General features: G+C 31.1%; 1 long non-coding RNA gene across 1 annotated transcript; it reads left to right on the forward strand.

The window, feature by feature from the left end:
• Positions 1 to 9,343: 9,343 nt before the first annotated feature.
• Positions 9,344 to 11,584, forward strand: LOC134723639 (uncharacterized). The gene is made up of 3 exons (XR_010108140.1): positions 9,344 to 9,478; positions 9,985 to 10,063; positions 11,432 to 11,584. It is a non-coding gene; the product is annotated as an uncharacterized LOC134723639 (long non-coding RNA).
• Positions 11,585 to 14,778: the final 3,194 nt, after the last annotated feature.

Raw genomic sequence — 14,778 nt, forward strand, 5'->3', positions numbered from 1 at the left:
TTAAATTATACATTAAAGTCATATGAAACGAGTGAGCAGTGAAAAATAATGTTTGTCCAATTCTTGAACTAATGCATGTATACATCATAAACTTAGTCCTCTGTGCACGATTTTATCATTATTTTCGCAAGTATATCATATAATCGTCAATTTTTTTTTCTCTCTGTTTGTTATGATTTAATAAATATGGCTGGTCATTAAATGCCGTGTTTTGAAGCCGAGTTTTATCGATTGTCACCTTTTAGTAAACAAATCACAAAAAGCATGGGTATTGAGCACGTGTTTAACATGTATAATCAGATATTTGTTTATTTCAATGACAGATCCATGCGTATTGTGGTCACCGAATTTTTACGAGGAGGGTTACGCTCGGTTCACTATGCATACGGAAAATATGTCGGCGAATTGCTTCCTGGAAGCAAATGTATGTGAAGTTAGCAGCCGGTTCGTTATTCGATATTCGATATTCAATATCCAACCGGCTACTAGCAGTCGGTTGGATATTCAAAATTTTGTTGAAAATCTTAAAAAAAAATAATACTTGATAACATAAAAAACATGATTTTCATAGTTAAGTTGACTGATAAGAAACGTAGGAAATCGTAAAATGACCTCTTCAAGCTGTTGTAAGTTCTCATTGTCCTCGAATATAAACCCTTTTCTATGTTGCATATTTGTCTTAATATAAATAGATTTTTGTCAATAAAACAACTTCAAAGATTTACTTTTATGAGGGCCCTCATGGGGTTTTTGATTATGTGATTACTTGGCTGTTGTTTTAATGATTATTTGATTATTAAGCCAAATATTTCATGATTATTTGATTACCTAGGACTGTATTTTTAGTTTATGATAATTTGATTACTAAAGATAAGCAAATATTTAATGATTATGAGATTATATTGGCAAAAAAATGGTGATTATGTGATTACTAGGACCCCCCCCCCCCCCCCCATGAGGGGCCTCTTTTATACATGATATTTCTGTAAACAAAAAGAAAAACCACTACATATATGTAACTCTAGAAAACATTCTGAAATATAAATAGAAATATTTATGGAATGCCCAAAAAAGAAATATATAGTGAAAACCTACCTGAGACCGCTTAAATGAGTGTGAGACCCCCCTGGTCTTTCATTGTCCGTAAAATTTAATTAAATCATAGACTCTGTATATGTAAAGGTTGTATTAGAAGGATTTCCCAGAATATTGTCATATTCGATATCTATGGAGGGCTTATATTGTCACTTTTCACTTAAAAATTATCAAAATTTTAGGACAAAGAGCACAGTGCAATGGTGATAGCTCCCTGATCTTTCAATCTGTCTAATATTAAGCAGACATTTAGTCAATAGGTAAATACAAACGTGACTTAAAGGAATTTGGGTACATTTCCTGTCTTTCATGTTTACGGAGCGCCGAAAGTGCCAGTTGGATATTCAAAATATACAGTGAAAACCTACCTGAGACCGCTTAAATGAGTGTGAGACCCCCCTGGTCTTTCAATGTCAATAAAATTCAACCAAATCATTGACTCTATATATATAAGTGGTTTTGGGTAGGTTTTCGCTATATATTTTGAATATCCAACTGGCACTTTGGGCGCTCCGTAAACATAGAAGACAGGAAGTGTACCCAAATTCCTTTTAGTCACGTTTGTATCTACCTATTGACTAAATGTCTGTCAAATATTAGAAAGATTAAGAGATCAGGGGGCTCTCACCATTACCCTGTGCCCTTTGTCCTAAGATTTTGACATTTTTCGAATGATTTGTTTTGGTTTTTTTTGGCTTTCCATATATATTTCTATTTATAGTTATAAATATTTCTAGAGTTATGGGTTTTTCTTTTTGTTTTAAGAAATATTATACACAAAAGTACATCTTTGAAGTCGTTTATTGACAAAACTCTATATTACATAAAGACAAATATGCAACATGGAAAAGGGTTTATATTCGAGGACAACGAGAAATTACGACGAGAAATTACGACAGCTTGAAAAGGTCATTTAACGATTTCCCACTTATCTTATCAGTCTTTTTAAATATGAAAATCATGCTTTTTATGTTATCAAGTATTTAATTATCTTGTAATTTTTTCACTAAATTTTGAATATCAAACTGGCTGCTAGCAGCCGATTGGATATTGAATATCGAATAACGAATAACGAACCGGCTGCTAACTTCACATACATTGGAAGCAAGCAATTAAAAAAAAGTAAAATTATTCTAAATGTGGACAAATTAAAGAATTTTCATCAGAAAAAGTATATGTACATAAGTTGTTTAATGAAAACTATCCATTTAGTTATAAAAAAAACATATGCATATCTTTTTTAATTTGAGGTTTCTTATGACTTTAATATATGACCATAAAACCACAACAGTTGGTAAAATGATTAAAGGTGCAGTTAACGAATAGAAAAATAAGATTTTACATAGGCTTTTTAATGAAATGTGTTTACTCGCCTGTAAAACGGGCACTAGCTACCAGAAGCGAAATTTATATTATGATTTTTGTTTTTGTTTAAATATTGAAAGTGAAATGGTGAAATAATAGTTCCCTATTATCAGCCAGTATGGTTCAATTTTGTCAAAATAGGCTAAGAAAAATCTATGATGACTCATTCACTTGCAACAGGTTGAATAACATTTTTGTGCAGAAAAAAATTTCTAGGACCGCTTTGTCACGAGTAATGTTGTAGTCTAACACGATGTGCCTCTTTGGCTTTGTTAGCAACAGCATGATAAGTTCCTCGAAATATCTATAATACTTGGAATTTTGAGGTAGATGTTGTTTTATTTTTATTCTATTGCATGAATTTCACATGAATTTCAACAGATCAATATGGCGGCTCATCCCTTAGTTTAGTTTAATTATTTTACTTTAATTACAGGAAGTGATACACTCATTTTGCCAATATTTATAATTTCAGCGAGAACACCTATGAACCTATTAATAGTGGGAAACCATTTACCGCGATACCTGTTCCAAATGTTAAAGCTGCAGGTACTTAAAAAAGTTTTCAATACACATTTTTTTCAAATCTTTAAATGCTCGACAAATACGCTTCAAAAAAGTTTTCTCATCATTATCATGATTATCTCTACATTTATGTTAGGTCAAACTAAAAAAAAACACATTTAAAACAGAATGAACATCTTATCAATATATTTGTCTCACATGCTTATTTCAAGAGTCCATTTTGATGACAGATAACCTATTTATACCTAATTAAAAGGTATGTGTGTGCCTATGACTAGTTTGCTCAACATGGTGTAGCAATTTTATAATAGTACGAAATAAAATCCATAACAGTTGAAAAAAAGACAGATCATAACATTTTTAAAAGATGCATGGTGAACAAGAATACATCGACGAGCAACACGGAGAAGATAGATTTGGATATGATACTATTTTGGTTTCACGAACTGGTAACTCAGATGACACTACGACTGTCTTTCTAATGTCATTAAAGTAAAGTCATTATGTCGTTCGTACGAGGTTAACTGAAGAATGCTAACATGACTTTAAATTGTCGAAGTATACAGTCGGTTATTTGCATCAGACAAATTTTGAAAGTGAAATAATTTCTAGTTTTATTTTTGCTTTATTAAATGACATTTGAATAATTTTGTTTTTACGAATGCTGTTTTTTTTAATTTCAGATCTTAGAAAACCACTAAATCCTCAGTATATAAACATTCCAGGGAGGACAAAGACTAATCCGGACGAAAAAATAGCATTGCGGCCTATTGTTAAACCAAAACCAAATCGAAGTACTTGAAAACGAATATTTATTATGTGCTTAAGGATTCGGAAAATTTAGGAAATAATCTTACATTTTTGTGCATATTAATAACTTTAAATGTAAATATATGCATTACAGTAAACGGAAACTAAGGTTTCTAACTTCTCAGGCAAAATTGACCTTAACAGGATTTAACTGTTGTTGTATATCATTTGGTAAAAAGCTGTGCAACTCTTTCAGTTATTTCTTACACGTGCTTGGCTTTCAAATGTTCGGCTTTTAACGTTCTTGATGAAAATAGATTCAAAAAAGCGCGTCGGACGCATGAGATTAACGTGTTTTTTTTCATATTTCACTATAATCATATTGCAATGAGAGAACATACCTTTTCAATCCATGATAGATTTACTATGTGTCATCTTTTTAATCGATTCATGTCCTTTCAACATCTATTAAACTTTTGTGTAATTAATTGATGTACATGTTGTATTTTGTATTTTGTAACATCTTAAATTTTGTTGCCAATCTATATATGACATGTAGTTTTTTTCAATTTTCCTTTGTTATACAAAGGAAATAAATCATTATATATGACAAGTAAGTGGAACATAAGAGCTCAATATAATGTGACCATTGCTTAAGAAAATCATTGTGAAATTAAAAAAAATATATATTTATCAATGAAAGAAATACATTACTTGGAAAAAGTGTAGAGTTAATGGAAACATGTAACTTTCATAAACCATACAAAGCAAAATAACAAAACAAATTATCTCCGAGGAAACATTAAGACGGAAAGTCCATAAACAAATGAAAAATTAAAAACATATCAAACGAATGGATAACAACTATAGTCATATATCTAACATGTATATAAAGTAATTGTTAGACTTGTTTCATTAGCAGAAAAACCTTAATACATGTATAACATAACCCTCCCATCTTTGACAATCGTTTGGGCATCTTTGGAACATTGCAACGGTTACAATCTTTACAAAATATTTCAATGTCAGAAAACATGCCATTCCAATAGAATCTTGATCTTACTAAGTTGATAGTTCGTGCTATCCCCTGATTTCATGCTTGTGAATAAAGCATCATTAGGACTTGCTCTTTAAGTACTTCTGGCAAAACCAGTTGTGACAATTGTCCTTGTTGTTGGTCTAATACATTGTGAAACAAAATTATATCGACTGATTTTGTTCTTTCTGCCTGACGCAACATTGAAATAAGCTTATTAGACTCAAATTTCCTCTCCAATTTAGACGGTTTACGCCCTTGAGAATAATACATAAAAACTCGTTTTATTGTAGAATCTTGCATTTGAGTAATCTGTATATCCTCTAGTGTATACTTAGGTAGATACAGCCAACATCACTAATTTCTGACTGAGATATGTCATTATCCAGGCTGTCTTCAATCTCTCTAATACAAGCTTACAAAGCAGTGACTTGCAAGGAGTTCAAGTTCAGTGATGTTTGAGGCAACATGTCTCTATTTGGTATACGTGATAGCGCATTGGCTGCCCTTTTCGTCGTTCAGGACGGTAAATGATTTTTAAAAAGTTCAACACTAACAGAGTTGGCTGGAATGCAAGCATCCATATTTCCTGAAATTCCGTGCAAAACCAGTAATGTTTTGTTGGTGCATTCTCTAAATGCCTTCACTCAATTAACCATTGTCTCATTTTTCTTAAGTTAAGTCATATACAACGATCCAATCCCCGACTGAAGTCATACCATGCATTAGTTGACAACGTTCATCTCAAGGATGCCTGATATATTATCATTGCTATCGTGGACATCTTTAACAATTTAAATACCTCGATCCTCAATCGTCTTCTTCAACAAAGGTACAGAAATATCAGTCTCTATATAACCAATATATGGGATATCAAGTCCATTGGCTGCTCTTAGTTTAAGGTATTTTGTGTTTTCGAACAGTTCATACATATTCATAAGATTTTCTCGAAATCATTTATCTGATATATACGAACCAGTGTCAAGTAAATAATTCAATTTATTTCCTCCTCCCATTTCAATTTCAACAGGGGAACATCTACCGATAGTTTTAATTTGTAAATAGTGTCTTCGAGCCATCAGACGACACACCTTTCCCCTGGCTCCTGGAAGTAGGCTGATCTTGTTTAAATAATTTGTTGTCCTTCTCTCAGATCGACAATTTCTCTTTATGTGTTAAATTTTATTGCAGTTATATAATTTTGGTGGTGGTTGTGTGCCTTGTCTAGTGTCACCAGTACTTTTAAAGTTGTTAATTTCAACTTTCAGGTTTGAGACTTCCTATGTTAAGTCAGCAACAGCGTGTGTCAGCGTATTCGATGTAGCCTGCTTATTAAATATAGAAATATCTGGACTATCATGTTTCACCTTAGTATTCCTAGGTTTTACTGTAAGATAGGAGGCATCTGCATCTTGAAAAAGAAGGGTTGCTTCTTCTCTTATATCGTAAAAAGCAAGGTCAAGATGATCCATTTATATCTTCTCAAGGTCTTGTTTCAGCCATGGCTCTGTCATATTTTCAGCAATCTGACTTTGAATAACTTTATCCCTATCGTGTACGGCATTGTGTGTCTCTTTTACTGTCTGTATTTTTGCGTACATTGGTAAAAGTCTGAAAGCAATTTTGATATTGTGGATCTTTCTAACTACCACCTTTTTTCTTACACATGTATCAATCCTGTCGACGACTCCATTTGTAACTAAGCGGGCAAGACGTTAAAAGGCTGATACAGATGTTAATATTATAATTGTAGACTAACCGGTGGTAGCTTTGCACATCTAGAAGTATTTAAGTTGGCGCTAGGTACAACAATAATATTGTTCTTTGTATTTGTCACAACTTGACACGTTTTGTTAATCCGGTCAGTATAAAATATGTACCGACAAACTCGTTTACAGTTACGACAAAAAAAACGGAAGTGTAACGTCACTTGCTCACACTTGGTAAACAAAAACACCTTCATTACCATCTGCTACATTAGGTTAAAAAAAAGATGTAGTTGATAGTTCATTATTTTTTTTCTAGTATGAATTGTTATATGATTTTTTATCTTGTTTTATCTAATAAATGGCATTTAGTAAGTGATGTACATGTATTCCTCTGAAGATTGATATAGGAATTATCAATTCATGGATCTAGACCAAAGATAAAAAAAAAACATTTTTCAGGTAAGTTCTTTTTGATATAAATGTTGAAAGCGCATTCCGTTAAACTGTTAAAGTCAAGGTCCTATTTAAAACAAAATATATATATTATTCATTTGATTGCATACAAGTCAAATTCATAACTGTCATTTTTTAGAATAATAATGTTCACAGCTGATATCATTAAATAATAATTAAAAAAAATAATAAGTTACTTCATTTGAACATTTAAAAAAAAAATGAGTTGATGGGGTTAATTCAAAACATATCTTTAATTTATTTGATTAAAAGGACAAATACTTCTACGTTGTGATCTTTTAATAGTTATCAAAAGTACCAGGATTATAATTTTATACGCCAGACGCGCGTTTCGTCTACATAATACTCATCAGTGACGCTCAGATAAAAATAGTTAAAAAGCCAAATAAATACAAAGTTGAAGAGCATTGAGGATCCAAAATTCCAAAAAGTTGTGCCAAATACGGCTAAGGTAATCTACTCCTGGGGTAAGAAAATCCTTAGTTTTTCGAAAAATTCAAAGTTTTGTAAACAGAAAATTTATAAAAATGACCATATAATTGATATTCATGTCAACACCGAACTGTGACTACTGGGCCGGTGATACCCTCGGGGACGAAACGTCCACCAGCAGTGGCATCGACCCAGTGGTGTAAATAGTTATCAAAAGTACCAGGATTATAATTTTATACGCCAGACGTGGCCTACTATCTATTCAATGCTAAACATGTGGGTTTTTTGTGAAGAGTAACATATAATTAAAGAATCGTGTTTTTTTTATTTTTATAAATCGATTCATTCGTTTAAATATTTTTTCAGTTTGCCTTGGCTCTTCAAGTCTAACACAACTTTTCACGAATTTGGTATTTTTCTTACAAAACTTATATATTCTTGTGATGTATTCTTTTGTCGAAGAATGAATGTTGCACCTTTTTTAGTCGTGCTGTTGTGTCTCATTGATATATAAGACACTTTTATGAGATTGCCTCAATACCAATTCATGACACAAAGTAACTAAATCAAACTTACAACAGAAAAAAGATGATGAACATCGCTTTTATCGTCTTTAGAAGTCACTATGTGGTCTTTTTAAAAATGTTGTAAACAAATAAATAAAGAAAAATATTCCAAATGGTTATATTGGAAAAAGTAAATCATAACAATTTTTTTCTATTTCAACTGAAAATCAGACTTCGAACATTTGGACGCAGTTTTTTAATAAATGTGTTGTTGTATTCTAGTTGGAAACTGAACTGTGTGGTTTATATTCTTTTATTGTTTAATGCAAAATAAATCCATAACATACAAAACGAAAAGCTGTAGGTTAAAGAAATAATTGATGCAAACTAAACTTTGATTGATGTGTATACGGATTGATTGTTTAGATGCATGGTTAATGATTTTTTATTAGTTGTTGGTGGCTTTGAACTAGCTGTCAGATAACTGCGAGTACTCTCAGATCTGTTCATTGTGTCTTTTTGTGTCGGGATGTATAAGTACCCGGCCACATCCACTTGTATGTTAGTCCATCTGATGAGTTAAGCCTTTTTCAACTGATTTTTATTGTTCGTTCTTATGTTATACTGTTATACCACTGTCCCAGTTTAGAGTAAAAGTACTTTTATTAGTGGGATACCAATTTTCGTGGTTTTCGTGGATGACTTTATCCAGGGAATTTAAGTGTCCAACGAAATAAAACAATCATTGTCCAAATCAAGACATGGCAAGATCCCTATGAAGGTTTGACTACTGATATGATCTAGAGAATATAATGAATAACCTGGAAACTGAAAATGCAGTCACAGAACTACAACTTCATGCAGGATTATACCCATTTAATCTTCAATAATGTAAACTGTACAATTTTGGGTTTTTAATATTCTCATAAAAATATTTTACGTGTCTGTTGTGTAGGAACATGTAAAACCTGTCTTTTGCTTTATTTTACTTCTTAATTGGTCAATGTTAAGTTTAGGTCGTAGGTCGCTTTTGGAGATACTATTAGCAACATACCAACTTTAGTTTGTGTATGTAATGATTGTGTTCGGTACGGTTTATCTGAACTTGACCTCATTTTAATGTAAGTTTTCCTGGTTAAGTCTTTATATAATAACTACATTTGAAATATGGAATGATGGAGGATGTACACTGTAAAATAGTGCTTAAAATTTAAACGTGTTGCAAGACTTATGTGCTGAGGAAAGTGTTTAATTTCTAAACATTAAAAACTAAACATGTTTTGGCTCTCGGCACTTCGCACTAAACATGTTTAGGCTGTCAGCACTTCGCAATAAACATGTTGTTGTGCTAAACATGTTTAGCTATATCGTCAAGTATATGAAGCTAAACGTGTTTCAATTCTAAGCACTTCCAATATTTAGACACTTTCATAAACACGTTTAGAATTACAACACATTTAGGCCGAAAACGGCATGCATACCACGTGCTAATTATTGAGCGGGAAGAAGGAACAAAGAACCCGAAGTCAAAGACCACGTTGTTTACTTCTGACCATAACTGATCGTAACTTAACTGTTTCAGAAAGGTAATGAGTTATAATTATACTGATTTTTATTTTGTACTGCCTATTTCAAATGATTATTGACAGTAATAAGTATTATTTACAAGTACATTACCGTATAGTCAATGCAGGAGAAGAAAAAGGCGGAACCATCCCACGAAACAAGTGCTTGTAAGAGCTTTTGTTGTTCAAACTATCTTGTGATGGATAAGATTTGTTTAATGTTCTATCATGCAAGCTAGCACTTATTTTTCAAATGTATATATTCTTGGAAAGGAGTTTGTGAGGACAATTTTCATTTGGTATACTCCTCGGCAGATTATAATGGAACATGAAGGGAACTAAACGGAATATGACGAGTGCATCATTCGCAAAACCAGTGTCATATCGAGTTCATTGTTTTAGTAAGCACTTCCTAAATGCACAATCAACATTTGCTGAAATAAATTAAAAGATGCTTGTTTTTCTTCAATAATTATAAGCGGTTGTGCTTTCTTATATTTTTATTGATATGTATTGTTTTATTTTAGATGAGAGAAGTGCAGAGTAGATCATTTGTCTTGACATGCTAAAAGAGGAAATAATGCACAGTAGCAACTATATTGCTAGGTAAGAATCCGAAGTGTATTTGATTTTAAAAATGTCAATAAATATTTGATCAAATGAATGATATTTAACATGAAAAGAAGTTTTATATTAAAAATATTAATCGAGTCATCAGTACATTTATGCTTTTATACCGACGTTACGCACAGTATTGGTGCTACGTTTGTAACGTCAGAAAACGTTCATCGACGGAACGGTGAGAGAACGTTTTTAAAGCCTGTGTTAACGTTTGCATCTAAATCTTAGCATCCCGCTTTTTGTTTTCTTCTTCTTTTTTCCTTTCTTTCTTTATTTAATCTTATTCTTTCAGTAGTGGTTAAATTTGTTTTGGCCGGCAAGAACGTAGTTTATGCATAAAAAATTAAAATGACAAAATAAACGTTACGTTGAAAATCACGGAAAAACGTTACAAGATTGCACGGTAACAAATCAAACTAGACATTTCGATTTTCTTATTATTTTTTTGTCTTTCATTATTTATTCAAAATTCCTTTTATATGAGAAAGACTTTCAAAAACACATTACCAAAACAATACATAAATTAAAGAATAAGATACACAATTGATTTATATTTGCGTTCGAATGTACAACATCTTTACGAAAACGTACATAATTTGTGCATTTAGCACACGGTAACAAAATGGACTAGACAAGCAAAAAGTTAAAATTCGATTAGAAAATTCCACTTCCAAACCATTATATTTTTGTACTATTTGTAAACGGTATTAAAAGCACATTAAGAATAATTTATTTTTTTTCGTTTATTTATTATTGCATTCTATAAAATTTCTTACCGTAAAATCTATTGTAATTTCCCCCCCCTCTTTCATATGTCTTGTTACGTCCTCTTATGAACATTTCAATGCATCTTCTAACTCGCATATTTGAAAAAAATGCCCAAAACGTCGGATGCGACGTCGAAGCGAATTGTGCTAAAATTTCGCATAGCATTTCCCGCTAATTTGCGTGCATAAATAAGATTTTCTGATTCAAATTACTATAAAAACTCGATTTCCATGTTACAAGTTATGCTCATATTTTTTGACGTTTTTTTCCCTTTAGGGTTATTTGATTTAATTTTATGTTATAATTTTATTATTTCAAAGATATTACTATAAAACTATAGTCTTTTAGACATTACATATCATACCAGTTTTCATTTATTCTAAAAGACATGCTCAAATTAGGAAGAAAAAACGTGGAACTAGTATGGTTCACCAATACTGTGCGTACCGTCACGGTCACGGTTCTAATGTTGTTATCTTGATCTTAAATCATGCATTTACTTTTTGGTGTTTTTAATTAGTTCGTATACTTCTATTTTTAGATTAATTCTACTTAGTTGCTTATCAATATATTTCTATCTTTCAGGCCAGTGACCAGCTGTTGGGTACTAAGAAAGGGGAAGCTCTTATTGACTTGTAAAATGAAAACAGGACATTTTCTAATTGTTTTGATTGGTCAATATTATGTATATGTACGTTGATATGAATTTATGATTTTATATTTGATTGTGTTCAATGATTAACTGGAAATAAACAATTACATATATTCCTTTGTTTCATATGTTGTAATTTTGTTTTTAATCCTAGAATAAGTATAATAATAATTTAATTTCAAAAGTTCTAGACTGTTTAATGAATATTTGAAATGAAGAAAAAAAGCAATAGTCGAATGTCGACAATTGAATTAAAGAAAATACTCATTCAAATTGAAAAGGTTTTAGTCACAATCAATTTGATTTGGAATTCCAGTTTCTTAGTTTAATGCGTTTTGCTCCTTTTGTGATGGTATGAAAACATGAATTGAGAGCTATCATACATTTTACAGTCTAGTCATCCGGATATTAGTTTATTTGGGGTCTAATGAAGTAACGGCTCATCTCACTAAAACGATAAACATTTTTCTTCACGACCCTTTATGGTTTAAAGATGTTTACATTCAAAACACTTCACAACTAAACGTGTTTCCTGACAAAACACTTCAGAGCTAAACATGTTTTCAGATACAACACTTGACAACTAAACATGTTTACAGTCTAAGCACTTTTTAGCAAAACATGTTTCTAGTCTAAGCACTTTACATCTAAACATGTTTACAGTCTAAGCACGTTAACGCTTGACACGTTTAGGCTGTAAGCACATTAAATATTAAACATGTTTAGATTTAAAACATGTTAAAAATCGGTTTCACAAATGTGTTTAGGAAAGTGTTTAGGCTCTAAACACAATTTTTAGAGTGTACATGTCTGTCTGACACAGATTTTCTTACCTTGACCTCATTTGCATGGTTCATTTGTCATTATTAATTTGTCTCTTGTATACCTTAATCAATCTGTCAACTATATTTGTCAAATTGATTTATTTTATGATTGTGATGTGATCATTTCTGTCTTGCATTCTTTGTCTGATATAAGATATACAGTGCATGTATGTCTGACACAGATCTTCTGATCTTGACATCGTTTTCATGGTGCATTTGTCATTTTATTAAATTGCTTCTTGTATAACCATATGTGGTGTCCATTGAATTTTAAATTAATATGTTGTGAATCCATACGGAAATTAAACACCATATATTATGTTTTTTAGAATGAATATTTACAAGCCATTATTTTGACCAATTATTTAAAGTTTCTAAATCCACATTTATCTCCTTTCTTTATCTATTATAGTATTAATCGAAGAATACATAAGTGAACTGTCATCGGCAAAAATCTAACTAAACATTGGATTGCATCTGCTATCTTATTTATAAACCTAAGAAAAAATAAGGGCCGAAATACTGAGCCTTGTTCCCACCTGCTTTTAATGTTCCAAATGTGGATATATTTTTAGAAGCACTTTATGATTTCTATTACTCAAATAATTTTCAATTCAAATATTTTGCTTTTTATGCCATTAGTTTTATGTTTGCCAATTATAGACCTTTCTTCCAGAGTCGGTCAAAAGCCTTCGTGATATTAAAACAAATCATACAAACAATTTCTTCATCTTCCATAGCTAAACAAATTATCATGATTATATCATAAATACCAATCATATTTTTTAAAATTTTGAATGACCAGATACGAAACCTGACTGGAATTTTTAACATTATAGCATGTGTTTAAAAATTAAATTAAAAATATTAAACTAACTTTTCAAAAAAACTTTACCCACACAGCTTTAGAAGGCAATAGGACGATAGTTTGAAAATATTGATTTATCCCCTTTTTCGAAAAAAAAACTAAAACAGTAGCAACTTTCCAGCAACTTGGAAATTTTAAGGTTTTCATTGTTCAATCGCAAATATATGATATATGATACTAGATTACTAGTATTATGAAAATGAAAACGTAGACTCGTCAGTTAGATGAAAGTATAGCGATTTCTGGTTGAAATCATTACAATAGACTTGAAAATTGACAAAATTAGAAAACCGTGATTCAAAATACCAAATATTTTACACTTAATTGTCCCATTTTAAAGCAAAAACTGCATTTTGAGCGCAAAAGATCGGAGTTCCTATTCTTTCATACCATAGTTTTTCCGATGATCGATAATATTGCTATTACTTGTATCATTATCATAGTTATTTGCGATAATCATTATCATTGAAACCGTTAAATTTCATTTTTTTAAACGGTCAGAACAATATCCAAGCATATGGAAGGTAACTAAAGCATAAATCATGTTAGTGCATTTCTATCGTGAAATTGGAAATTCTGATAAGATTCAAGATTCAAGATTCAAGATTCAAAGTTTTATTTAGAGTCGATATTCAATAAACTACATAACACAAGCTTTAGTGAGCTTTTCAAATCGACTTAAAAACAAAATACAATACACACACACAATACAATACACACATACAAAAAAAAAGTCATGAAAACAACACAATTCTAAACATATAATGCATAGTAAGATACCATAATGACATATATAAGTTTTTAAAAGCATATAGTACACTTAAAATATAGCACAAGTTAATAATAAGATTGCACAAATTAGATAGTTACACAGAAAATAAAAATAAAACAGGTTTAAACACTAAATGCATGCACTGCACTGGCATGAGCTGTTACTTGGATCCCATGTCTGTACCAATTTTTTGAATTGGTCAAAAGATGTTTCCACTCGACAATGGAAGAAAATGATAGAAAAGATATTTTTGATATCTAAATATTTAGTTACTTGATTCATGATTCATGATAATTTTTGGCCAAAAAAAATGCATATAGTTTGTATTGTCATAACTGCAAAAAAGTATAGCCATCTTGCCACAAAGAAAACATTATCGAGATAGGCTTTTAAACATCATATATATACAAATATATCATAAACTGTTTAAAAAAAATAAAAATGAAATGCAAATTGTGAAACCGGTAGTAAAATGTCAAAAATTATTTTCAAATCATTTTGATTAAGATACAGATCCGGTGTCAAGAATTTTAAACAAAGCGTTGACCCAGGATCTTGACTAATATGCATAAAGCCACTTAAGGGTGTACTTAAGTACGTGAGGTAAGGTAAAAATTAAGAAGTTAAGAAATTAAAGTCCATACTATAAGCTGTTAGAGCACCAATTAAGGATAAGGATAAGCTAAAAATATTTATAGGTCATGGACTTCCTTTTCGAGATACACATGTATTGGAGATTTAAAATATGGTGGGAAAAGGCTGACTCGAACTTTTACATTATTTTTGCATTGGTATTATTTGGGTCTCAAAACGAAA

The sequence above is a fragment of the Mytilus trossulus genome, chromosome 6 (assembly GCF_036588685.1).
Source record: "Mytilus trossulus isolate FHL-02 chromosome 6, PNRI_Mtr1.1.1.hap1, whole genome shotgun sequence".
NCBI lineage: Eukaryota > Metazoa > Mollusca > Bivalvia > Mytilida > Mytilidae > Mytilus > Mytilus trossulus.